This window comes from Mandrillus leucophaeus, unplaced genomic scaffold (genome assembly GCF_000951045.1).
Source record: "Mandrillus leucophaeus isolate KB7577 unplaced genomic scaffold, Mleu.le_1.0 Scaffold20, whole genome shotgun sequence".
In the NCBI taxonomy this organism is placed as follows: domain Eukaryota; kingdom Metazoa; phylum Chordata; class Mammalia; order Primates; family Cercopithecidae; genus Mandrillus; species Mandrillus leucophaeus.
Window position 1 is genome coordinate 5174103 of NW_012102032.1, and position 8316 is coordinate 5182418.

General features: G+C 48.3%; 1 pseudogene across 1 annotated transcript; it reads right to left on the reverse strand.

The window, feature by feature from the left end:
- Positions 1-4540: 4540 nt before the first annotated feature.
- On the reverse strand, positions 4541-7744 carry LOC105539137 (annotated as a pseudogene). The gene is made up of 2 exons (XR_001006010.1): positions 7702-7744; positions 4541-5827 (listed from the first exon to the last, which is right to left on the reverse strand). The product of XR_001006010.1 is annotated as an E3 ubiquitin-protein ligase RNF126 pseudogene (transcript).
- Positions 7745-8316: the final 572 nt, after the last annotated feature.

Sequence of the window (8316 nt, forward strand, 5' to 3'; positions counted from 1 at the left end):
TGGAGGTTGCAGTGAGCCAAGATCACACCACTGCATGCCAGGCTGGGCAACAGAGGAAGCCCCTGTCTCAAAAAAAAAGAAAGAAAGAAAAAAGAAAAAGGAATGATATCATATGTATTCTTTGTGACTTGTTTCTTCCTCACTATTGTTCTCAGACAAGGTGTGAAGAGGCCTTTTTGGTGCCTCCTGATGTTTTCTAGGATGGTGGATTCAGGAGTATGCTGTCTTCACAAACATTTCTGGCCTCAAAGTCACACTGAGCAGCTTGGGCCTCCTAGCTCAGCCACTTACTAACGGTGCGACCTTTCTTGTCCTCCTTTGTAAAATCAGAACAAATTATTCCTGTAGACATGAGCACCTCAAGAGCAGGAGTGTTCCTCATTTGCCATTCTGTTCTCAAGAACTCACAGTGCCTGGTGCCTAATGAATCCTGAGTGAACACAGGAGACATGGTGAGATCATGTATGTAAGGGCCTAATGCCACCCCTGATTTATAGCAACTGCTCAATACATGAGATCCAATCTTATTATTGCCACAGTGTTATTTATTTGAATACGGGAGGCAGCCTCTCAGATGGCCGCCAAGCAGTCCCACCTCCTGGTATTCTTGTATTTGTACATCCCTTGACTGTACACTGGATATATTCACTTACTCCTAAGAAATAGAATGCAGCAGAAGGGATGGAATGTCACTTCCAAAATTATAAAAGACCATGGCTTTTATTTTGAGTCCTCTTTCTCACTGAGGTCTCTTGGACTGCTCACCCTGGAGGAAGCCAGCTGCCATGTCAAGAGGCAGCCCTGTGGGGAGGCTCATGTGATAAGGTGACTGAGTCCTGTAGATAAACACAAATTGTGAGCTTGGGAGTGGATTCTCCATCCAGTTGAGCCTTTGGATGGGGCTGTGGTCCAGGCTGACAGCTTGACTGCCACCTTATGAAAGACCTTCAGCCAGAGGCACCCAGCTAAGCCATGCCTGGATTCCCGACCCACAGAAACCGTGAGATAACAAATCTTTGTTGTTTTCCACGACTACATTTTATGGCAATTAGTTACACAGCGATAGATAACTAATGCAGTGCCTTCTCTTGGGTGAAAGTGTGCTGACAATGTTTAGAGCCTGTGGCAGACAAGGAGATGCACTGTTCAGATCCCCATTTAACGGTGGACTCACTGCCCAGCTGCAAGGAGTTCAGTTCACTGACAGTCTTCAAGTCCACCTCAGCTTTCCAGCCAGATCATGCTCTTCTTGGGACATTCTCCCTGGCCAATGACTGGGCAAGGGTTAGAACAATGGCCTAGCCATCTCTGCTCAATGCTAGACCCCTCGAATGGGTAGTTTTTGCTTCAGAGCTTCCTGTTTGGCTGGTAGAGACTTTGACAGGTCTCCTTCCATGGGTGTTGCTCCCCAATAAATCTTTTTGTTCCATCCTCATCATAGCTTCTGCTTCCAGAGAATCCATTCTGTCATGAAACATCTACCACACAGAAACTCAAGCTTTCAGCCAGGTGCAGAGGTTCTCACCTGTAATCCCAACACTTTGGGAGGCCAAGGCAGGAGGATCGCTTGAGCTCAGGAGTTCAAGACCGGCCTGCGCAACATAGCAAGACCCTGTCTCTGTGACACACACACACACACACACACACACAAATTAGCCAGGCATGGTGGTGCATGTCTATAGTCCTAACTATTGGGAGACTGAGGCAGGAGAATCACCTGAGCCTGGGAGGTCTAGGCTGCAGTGAGCCATTATTGTACCTCTACTCCAACCTGGGCAACAGAGTGAGAGCCTATCTCTAACAATCAAACAATCAAATAAAGCCTCAAGCTTTGTAGCCAACCCAGACCTGAGTCCCAATACAGACTCTGCCCCTTGCTAGCTCTGTGACCCTGGGCAAGTTACTTAACTTTTCTGAGCCTTGATTTTCTCACACATAAAATGGATGACAAATAATGTAGGAGCTGAAATGGGATACTTACAGTGTAAAACAGAGTTCACAGCTTCTAATAATAGTTAAAGGATAATTTTTTTCTTTTTTTTTTCATTGCACTACTTTGTCACCCAGGCTGTAGTGCAATGGCGAGATCTCGACTCACTGCAACCGCTCTGCCTCCTGGGGTCAAGTGATGCTCGTGTCTCAGCCTCCCGAGTAGCTGAGATTATAGGTATGTGACACCATGCCGGGCTAATTTTTGTATCTTTAGTAGAGATGGGGTCTCACCAGGTTGGCCAGGCTGGTCTCAAACTCCTGACCTTAAATGATCCACCCGCCTCAGCCTCCCAAAGTGCTGGGACTATAGGTGTGAGCCACCGTGCCCAGCCAGGAGAACTATTATCTATCCACAGACTACACACCAACTAGTCGCTTTACATTTTGCATAAAATGTTACTGGCAATTGATTCAATACATTGCCTATTATATCTATAGTAGACCTTTGACATTTGTGAGGATTATACCCTTTACCTTTGTGAAAATACCACTGTAGCACATATTGTCACATATAAAAGGAAATAAAGTACAACTCAAAAGTACACATTACTTGTGTGTGTGTGTGTGTGTGTGTGTATGTGTGGGTGTGGGTGTGTGTGTCGAGACAGGGTCTCACTCTGTCACTCAGCACCCAGGCTAGAGTACAGTGACATGATCACAGCTCACTGTGGCCTCGAACTCCTGGGCTCAGATAATTCTTCTACCTCAGCCTCCCAAGTAGCTGGAACCACAGGCGCACATCACCACACCTGGCTAATGTTTATTTCATTTTTATTTTCGTAGAGACAGGGCCTTGTTAGGTTGCCCAGGCTGATCTCGAATTCTTGGGCTCAAGTGATCCTCTTGCCTCAGTGCTAAGTACTGGGATTTAACAGGCGTGAGCCCCTGTGCCTGGCCTTCATTACTCTTTTAGGTCCTTAACAGTTCTATAAGTAAGGCACTAAAGCTGTATAAAGCTATTAAAAATAAGTATGGCTTCAGTAATGCCAAAGCAATCTGGAGGATTGTTTCTCTTGTTGGCACTGAACCTTATCACATCAGAGGGCTGAGCCACTCCTGAATGCCACCCTTTTAATAAACCCAGACATCTGAAATGTAACAGGTCAAAACCTGTTTCTCCTACAGTCTGTGTCACCTTGATAGATAATTCCAAGCCAGAAAACAGGAAGCCATCAGTGATAGCTCCCTCTTATCCCTTACCTCCAATCCAACATCATGTCTTATTTATCTATTTGTTTTCCTTCAAAATGGCCTAAATCCCCTTACCCCGTTGCATCCTCACTGGTACCACCCCAGCTTCTTCTCTTTCAAGAGCCTCCTCACTTGCTGTCCTCTAGTTTATTATCCATGCCACAGCCAGATAGCTCTTTTTAAAACGCAGACTGATGAATTTCCACCATTCCCCATGCATTTGGAATAAAGGCTATACTCTTTATCAAGACATCTGAGGCTCTGCGCAAGCTACCCCCAGCCGCTTTCCACAATCTGACCTGCACTCCCCAAACATTCCCTTCCAGAAGTCAATTTCTCGCTTGTCTTAGATCCATCCAACCCATAGGCATTCCCTGTGTCTGGAACTCTCTTCTACACACTCTGGCTGCAGGCTCCTTTTTCTCCTTCAGGTCTAAGCCTAAACATCACCTCCACAGGGAAGCCTTCATTAAGCATCCTCTGAAATAGGTTCTATCACATACAGCTTCCTCCTATTATTCACAGCCACAGCACCCACATCATTTCTTTCTTTGCATGCATCCCAGTTGGTCAGGACACACTTACTGGTTTATTGGAGGTTTCTCTCCATTTGTTGCATTTTCTTTGAGTGCAGAGGCCTTATTCCTTGTGTTCATCCAGAGCCAATCCCAGTGCTGACCACAATACAGACTTCATAAATACAATAAATCCAGTAGTTCCCCCTTACCCCTGGGGGACATGTTCCAAGACCCCCAGTGGATGCCTAAAATCACAGTACCAAATCTCTTTTTCTCTCTCTCTCTTTGTAAGTAGTGTATTTTAAATAGCTTTCAAGATACACATATTTTTTCTTTAAAAAATGTCTGTTGGTGGCCGGGTACGGTGGCTCACACCCGTAATCCCAACACTTTGGGAGGCCGAGGAGGACGGATCGCGAGATCAGGAGTTTGAGACCAGCCTGGACAACATGGTGAAACCCCGTCTCTACTAAAGATAGAAAAAAATAGCCGGGTATGGTGGCGGGTGCCTGTAATCCCAGCTACTCAGGAGGCTGAGGCAGAAGAATCGCTTGAACCTAGGAGGCGGAGGTTACAGTGAGCCGAGATTGTGCCACTGCGCTCCAGTCTGGGCGACAAAGCTAGACTTAGTCTCAAAAAAAAAAAAAAAAAAAGTCTGTTGGAGCAGTTTTGTTCTTGAATTTTGCTGATCATTCTCATGGTCCCGAGCCCCTGAACTCCGGGTCGTGGAGGTAGCCGAGGGGGAGGCTGGCGGCCTACGCGGCCTGTCCTGGCAGAGCTCACAGCGCTGGTGGAGCAGCTGTGCCCCGTCTTGTCACAGATCATGCATGGCCGTCATGTGAGCTAAAACTTCCATTTATTTCAAAGCAGTAATAATTTAAAATTATAAAAATCTTTCCACTGCTGAACGTTTAGAGGGTGAGGTTAGACAGAGGACGGGGAGGATGAGGACGTCCCAGAAGGGACGATGTGGCCCACGCCTTCCCGAGCCAGGGAGCCGGTGGGCCGGGCCAGGATCCTGCCCTGGAACAGGCAGGGGCCTGTAGCGCGACCAGTCAAGAGTGGCGCCGCTGGGGCACCCAGTCTGTGGGTGCCGTGTGGCGCTGGCTGAGGCCCCGCGGTCTCCCCGCAGCCTCAGGCGCAGCGGCCACGGGTGGGTCCCGGCCGACTCGCGCTCAGGAGTTACTTGTGGCGTTCTCGTTGCAGGGCGAGCTGGAGGAGGAGGAGGACAACGAGGAGGAGAAGTTCATCCCAGTCAGGCCCCGGGGGGGTGGGTTCGTGACCGTGTTGTGTCCCAGGAGGCTTTTTCGGCAGGCGGGGCAGCTGTCGTACGGCTCCAGCCGGTGCACGATGCAGCCATCGTGGAACAGGTGGTTGCAGGGCAGCTGCTCGCCCAGCGCGTCGTCGTCCTTGCACACGGGGCACTCGACCCGGGAGCCTACGTGCTGCTCGGTGACGGGGTCGGTGGGGAGGGACTGGATTTTCTCTTCATCTGCCGGTGGGGGGCCCGTGTTTTCAAGCCGAGGAGCTGTGCGACGGCGTCCAGGCCGTTGGCCCCTCAGGCGTATTCCATAGGGTTTGAGTGCAGGACTCCCCAAGGACCCAGGCTGGGGATGGTGGCGGACGTGATGATGCCGTTGACGAGCTGCTGGATGATCCCTTCTAGCGTGGGGAGGCCTTTGTGCCGGGCAGTGGCCCGCAGCGTGGGGAGGCGGAGACGGGGATGCCGGGCTCGGTACGGGGCCAGGACTCTCTCCCACGGTCTCTCAGAGTCCTTGCTGCCCCAGGAGGGCACGTGGGGATCTCGAAGCTGTCGTCAAAGATGACAAAGATGCCGAAAGCAAACTGTCCGTAGCCCTGCGGCAGCGTGGACAGGTGCGGGTCCACGTTCTCCAACAGCGGTCGGCTCTGGTCCGTGGGGACGGTGGCAGGAGTAGAATCGTTTTCTGTGCTCCTGGTCTCTTCAGGAAGCTCCTCGATAAAATCAGACGTGCATCTTGGGCAGATATAATCCGACAGGCGCGGGACGATGTCCAAGGAGCAGCAGAGGCAGAAGAACCGTCCAAGCTGCGGCGACGCCTCGACTTGCTGCTCCCTCGCTGATCGACGCCCAAACCTTTTATATACTATGTTTTTTCCTACCTACATATGTACGATCAAGTTTAATTTACAAAATAGGCGCTTACAAAGTAAGCGATTAACAACAATAACGAATAATAAATAGAACAATTGAGTCAAATAAGGGTTACTTGAACACAAGCACTGCAATACCATGGATTGGTCTGATAACCAACAGCTACTAAGAGACTAATGAGCAAGTAGCATCTACAGTTTAGATACACTAAACAGACGGAGGATTCACATGCCGGGAGGGGTGAAGCAAGATGGTGTGAGATTTCATCACCTCACTCAGAATGGCAAGCAATTGAAAACATGAATTATTTCTGGAATTTTCAATTTAATATTTTTGGACTACAGTTGACTGCAGGTAACTGAAACCGTGCATAAGGGGGTACTACTGAATCTGTATTTTGAATTTTCTAGCTAAGAATATCACTTTTTTTACTTTTTTGAGATGGAGCCTTACACTGTCACCCAGGCTGGAGTGCAACGCCACGATCTTGGCTCACTGCAACCTCCACCTCCCGGGTTCAAATGATTCTCCTGCCTCAGCCTCCCAAGTAGCCTGGATGACAGGAACCCGCCACCACACCCAGGTAATTTTTGTATTTTTAGTAGAGACAGGGTTACATTATGTTGGCCAGGCTGTTCTTGAACTCCTGACCTCAGGTGATCCATCCGCCTTGGCCTCCCAAAGTGCTGGGATCACAGGTGTAAGCCACCGTCACCGGCCAGAATATCATTTTTTTACAATTTTTTTTTTTCCTTAACTTTGAGACAGGGTTTCTCTTTGTCGCCCAGGTTGGAGTGCAGTGGTGCCATCACAGGTCACTACAACCTCTGCCTCCTAGGCTCAAGCAATCATCCCGCCTCAGCCTCCCTAATAGCTGGGACGACAGGTGCCCGCAACCATGCCTGGCTAATTTTGTGTTTTTTGTAGTGAAGCGTTTCACCATGCTGCCTAGGCTTGTCTTGAACTCCTGGGCTCAAGTGATTCACTTGCCTCAGCCTTTCAAAGTGCCAGGATTACAGTCATGAGCCACATGGCCAAGAATATCACTTTTACCTTTAACAGATATTTTTCTTTTTCTTCTTCTTCTTCTTCTTTTTTTTTTTTTTTTTTTTTGAGACAGGGTCTCACTCTGTTGCCTGGGCTGGAATGCAGTGGCATGAACAAGGCTCACTGCAGCCTCAATCTCTTGGGCTCAAGTGATTCTACCACTTCAGCCTCCTAAATAGCTGGGACCACAGGCATGCATCACCCTACCTGGCTACCTTTTAAAATTTTGTGTAGAGACCAGGTCTCACTATGCTGCCCAGGCTAGTCTTGAATTCCTGACTCAAATGATCCTCCCATCTTGGCCTCCCAAATTGCTGAGATTACAGGCATGAGCCATCGCCCCTGGCCAACAGTTATTTTTCTTTACTGCAAGAGCATTACGTTGTCATGGTAGAAAAGATTAGACTCCATAGATTAAATAAAAACATAAAATCATGTTACCCCACATTTAGAGATAGCCACTATTAGCCTTCAGATATATTCCTCCAGGGCCTTTTTAATGAATCTCAATGCAGGGATATACATGCTCCCAAGTCCTTCAACTTTCTGTGGTCGCCTGTTCTTTGACAGCCAGATAAAATATCTTAGTCTCATGCCACGTGCTAAGGGACATCAAGCCTTCTCCTGGTAATTTTCCAATCCCTGATTCAGCCAGATTCCACCTCCATTTCCTAAAGTTGCTGTCTGCTCTCTTCTCTGCTTTGTCCCTGCACCCTCTACTCCATCTATCTCCTCCTTTTGTCCCAAAGGTCACCAAGCACTCAGTGGATAACAGATTCTTCTTTACTGGAGTTCGGGATCAAGAAGGTGACCCCTAACCAAGCACAAAGTAGGAGATGACATAAGGTTCAGCGCTGACCATTGCTGCCAGCAATGGAGATTTCTTATGGACTTCTGTGTCCAAGGTCTTGCCCTGCTGCCATCTTGGTCTTCTCCCTTCCACCTCTAACCAGGTCCTTCTCCACTTTGCTACACATGTCAGGACCCTGAAAATAGAGTCTTTCTGACCTATCAGAAAGAAAGATCAGATTCCTGGCACTTCTGTTGTGCAGAACAGCTTAGCTCATCTATACATCTATACTTTTCTCACCTAATAGAGCTTGTCCAGGTACCTGTTCTTTCATAGTAGGGGGAGGGGTGATAGTGGGATGGGGATGGAGACAAAAAAAGACAGAGATATCAAGAGAGTTTCCAAAACTAAGAAACAAGGTGTCATAGGGCCCTACGACCACCCTCTGTTTCAAAGACTCATTTGAATGACTCACAGAACTCAAACAAATGGCTAGACTCATAGTTTAGTTCATTGCATTGAAAGAATACAGATTTACATCCTGATCTAGTTTGAAGGAAAAAGAAGGAAGGAAGGAAGGAGGGAAGGAAGGAAGGAAGGAAGGAAGGAAGGAAGGAAGGAAGGGAGGGAGGGAGGGAGGGAGG